We start from the raw sequence: 4,596 nt of genomic DNA on the forward strand, positions 1-4,596 counted from the left end.
AGAATTTAAGGTCACAGAGTGAACCAAACAGTTTATACAATTAAAAGAAATGAGAACAAGTAGTAAAAAGATATAAATTGTGAAAAGCCACCCAAGAATAATTACTATAAAAGAATTTAAAATGTGAATGGTTATTTAACAAGTGAAGGACCAGCTATATTCAATGTGAAGTAAAAAATATCCCAAGTCTTAACCAAAATACAGGCTTTGACTCAGAAATATGAGTTTAACTTTCTCTTGAAATAAGACAAATCAGGGAAGGGGATCAAGCTTGGAAAAACAATAACACTTATCTTGGCAAGATAGCAACCAAAATCTAAAATACAAGCTATTATATCCAAATTAAAAGGCATTAAAGAATAAACCATAATATTAGGGAGGGGGAACACATCAAACACAAGGTACAGTATGTCTAAACATCTTGAAATTATAATTTAAGAATAAAGGTTGAAAAATTATGCTGTTTTAGGTTAAGTGCACCTTTTTTCCTGTTTCTTCCAAATAGAATCAGAGTTTATGATTTAATCACACCTCAAAGCTTTTCTCTCAGTACAAAGCAACCACTAAGTACACACAAAATACTTATTTGTTATTTTCCTGGCTTATTCCAACGGACAATGCACACGACTCAGTGGACTGCAATTTGGGGTGAGTGGACACAAATTGAAAAACCACAACTCCAAGTTTCAAAATTTGCTCTTAAACCATAGGACACATGGGTCATTTTTACTTCTCATTAGGATGTCACACTGTCATTAAATCATCAAATTTCCTTAGAATGACAAGGATTGTCAGTTGCCAATCTGAATGGACTGGAGATACAGTTTTCAAAGTATTTCATTTCTTAATGGCTGAGTAAGGTCATTATAATTGTTCGCATTCTTCAAGTCTTCAGTACCTAACAATCTACCAAACTTAAGAAGCCTAAGAAGTTATTAAATGGTGTAACATCCTAAAAGTAGCCAATTACTTCAGTATAAGCCATTCATAGACTGAAGTCTGAAGAATGACCAAAAGCAAGTCTTTAGTTCTTATAACTGTATGAATGTGATCCAAATGTGTCCTCCATTAGTTTTTCCGAAAGAAACATGCTATAAATAAGCAAACTACAACTGCTCCCTGATATGTATGGACTCCCTAGATGTCTCATTGGGCTTAATTATAGACCACTCACCGTAATAGCTTTTTAGTATCAAGTATAGCATGATGTTAAGCCACTTTAGCTCTTGCACATACATGTTGCACTTTGGCTGATAAAGGAGAAAAATTTGCAGCATTATGCTGTTAAGCTAAGTTGCATCCATCCTTTTAAATGGCATCAATATCAATGCCATCATCCTTGTTGTCAGACTTCACAGTTTCAACTTTCGGTACACTGGCAGTCTTCCAATATACCACCTCAATATTTTCATCTTCGTCTTCTTCCTCCCCACAAGAAGATTCTTCCTTCGCTTCCTTCAACCATTTAATAAATGGCTCTGTTTTGACATGAATCTCTTTGGTAAGTTCTTTTGAGACATATTTCTTAGAGATATTTTCTGACCAGCTGATAATGACCTTCTAAAAGGTCTGCATCACACATCTCCTTCAAGATATATGGAGTCTTGGAGATCAGCTGAGCTTGATGCATTGCTACCACACATTCCAAACCATGAAGAAGGTACCCCTGGGCCTTTTTGTTGTTACGGCAAAATCTTAAAAAATGGCGCCTGTATTCTTTGATTTACTCTCTTATCTTCTCATCAAAGAGAACTTCTGTCAAAACAAGAGGGCCCATGACTTTTACATCCTGTCTTTCTGCCTCAGCCACAATTTCTTTATCAGATGAATCAACAATGCCCTCTTCTTTCTTTTTCTTAACAACATCAAACAGGATGTTAACACGCTCTTCTACAGTTCTTTCCGAATCATCGCTAAGTGTCAGACTTTTTGCATGGTCACTGATTTTCACCCATTCTGCACCTTTGAGCTTCCTCAGTTGTATCCTCCCCCCAATCATCATCGTCCTCTTCTTCCACACCATGCGCAGGACTAATTTCATTTGATGGTGGAGGTGGTGGTGTCTCACAGGTAGATACAGACCAATTTTCCTTGTCCTTGCCCTTTCTGTTTCTTTTCTTCTCCTTTCTTTCCTGTACCAATGTCACTATTCTCAGGCGGGTTTTTGAGAATGAGTGTACAGAGTTTATGATGTGTGTCAAACATGCCTCAGTACTCACAGGCTTTTACAAGAATTATCTATTGTTTGCTTCTTTGGATTGACATGCAGATCTATTTCATTATTCTCACACTCAGGACAGAGAACAATTTTTTTCTTCCATTTTTATTAAATTGTGTATTTCTTATTTACATTTCAAATGTTATTCCCTTTCCCGGTTTCCTGTCCATCACCCCCCTAACCCCTTCCCCTCCCCTTTTATATCCAACATGTCTTGCAGCTTATTCACCTCATGAGATCCATTGACAATGTAACGGTCATTCTTAACATCAAAATGGGTCTGTGCTCCCAGCTCACAACCAAAATATTTGGTGGGATACATTGGAGGCCGATTAAGCGCCTTTGCAACGTCAACCAGTCAACCATGTTGACTATAACTGTCTTGATTCCATTTCCTTTGTCCTCAACCTTAGCAGTCAAACGGGGCATCTTGTAGTGAAAGGACTTATTTGATATGCTGTGGTTGATGTTGACAGGCATTGTGGCTTATTAGTGCCTTTATCAATAAGATGAACAGATCTTTGATTGTAACTTTTTTGGTATCTTCTGTCTGGAGAAGAAGGGATCACATAAACGACTGCAAGAGTTCTAGGTCTCTGACATGAGAAAATTTTTGCCACTGAGGCCGTAAGCTTCTTGCTTGTATGCTATGGTTCCCCAGTACAGGTACCAATGACTGCGCAACAGCCAAATAAAGACATAAACCCAACGTGGCTCGCCCGGGACTGGGAGGAAGAGGGGGTGGAAACCAGATCCGGAGTGGCGGGGGCAGGCGGCTAACGGAGGGGTGGCTGGGCCGGTGCCACCGCCAAGCAGCGGGAGGGACTGTCCCAGCGACTTCTGCATTTACACCAGCAGCACCTGGCGACCTGACAGGGAAAAGGGGACAGGGCTGTGAGCTGAGGGCAGCGCCTGCCCCAGCAGGCAGCCCATGGAGTGGAGGGGCCTATTTAATTCTTCAACACAGAGGCAGAGGGAACTGTGGGAGTTCAGTCAGGCTGGGAATGTATCTGCCAGGAAGACTAGAGAGGCAATTCCTCAGGCAGAATAGGCTCATTATAATCTCAGAGTTCAGTGTCCTAAGTCTCTCCAGGGCCCTCCCACATATTTCTGCACTAATTTATAAATGCCACTCTTTTCCAAGCAGTGCCATCATTTTGATTACAGACCTCCTTCAGGTTTGAGCATAGCTAATAACATAATAAGGGTTTGTTAGGTCAGGATAGAATGTAGAGAACACACACACACACACACACACACACACACACACACACACACACACACACACACACACACGGAGGAGCCAAGAATCAGCCTTCTAACAATCTCATGCTCTAGTCTCATGCCCACTTACCCAACACTCGGTGTTACACCTTCACAAAGGCCAGCAGCTTCTTTTGCTGCTGGGAGGGCAAGGGCCTGGTTAGAAGTCCTCCCCACTCCTTGGGAAGTTCATACTCAATAGTATGTTTTCTGTGTATTCCTTGCTCCTTTGGTACCAGAAAAGAAAGCATTTGTCAGTGCAGACCATTTTCAAATCTCTTTTACCATCAGTGTCAATATCAAGCCACAAGAGATCGGTGGTTTCTGAGAATAGATAGAATTACATGCCATTTCTGTGTTTTAACTAATGGTTTGCTGTAGATCTCCTTATAGCCTAATTCCTATGTCTTTCTAAGAAATCAGCTCAAGGGCCTGGAGAGATGGCTCAGTGGTTAAGAGCACTGACTGCTCTTCCAGAGGTCCTGAGTTCAATTCCCAGCAACCACATGGTGGCTCACAACCATCTGTAATGAGATCTGGTGTCCTCTTCTGGTATGACTGAAGACAGCGACAATGTAATCATATATATATATATATATATATATATATATATATATATATATATATATACCAAGTAAATATAAACGATTATACACTTGACTTCAACAATGTCAACTGTGTTAGTGATAGTAAAGCAATTATTCAGAGCCTAAGAGACTGGGTAATTTTTCTCAGATTAAAAAAAAGAAAACAAACAAACAAACAAAAAACAAATTGCAAACTCACAGCAAGGACTTAGGTATGGAATTTTCCATTCCTTGCTTTCCTTTTGTTTTATTTGCATTGACCTTCTCATAGCCCAGGACTCCCATGCTCCCCACCGGGCTCCTTCTCAGAGCAAAGCAAAGACTTAGCGATAGGTATGGTCTCTTCTTACCTCTGCATAATTTCATAACACAGTCACAGATCTTAATGTCCTGTCTGCTATGTAGACTTAGTGTCCTCAGAAAGATGACTTGCTTTGGTGTGGATATGTGACAGAAATGTTATCATGTGTCCTCCTTAGCCATCTGCTTCTTGCTACTTCATTCAACTTCACGGAAAAGCATCTGTGA

The 4,596-nt window shown here is 40.2% G+C and overlaps 1 pseudogene; it reads right to left on the minus strand.

Annotated features, from left to right (window-relative positions):
• Positions 1-1,308: 1,308 nt before the first annotated feature.
• Positions 1,309-2,698, minus strand: LOC116893650 (annotated as a pseudogene).
• Positions 2,699-4,596: the final 1,898 nt, after the last annotated feature.

Source organism: Rattus rattus, chromosome 2 (genome assembly GCF_011064425.1).
Source record: "Rattus rattus isolate New Zealand chromosome 2, Rrattus_CSIRO_v1, whole genome shotgun sequence".
NCBI classification, from domain to species: Eukaryota; Metazoa; Chordata; class Mammalia; order Rodentia; family Muridae; genus Rattus; species Rattus rattus.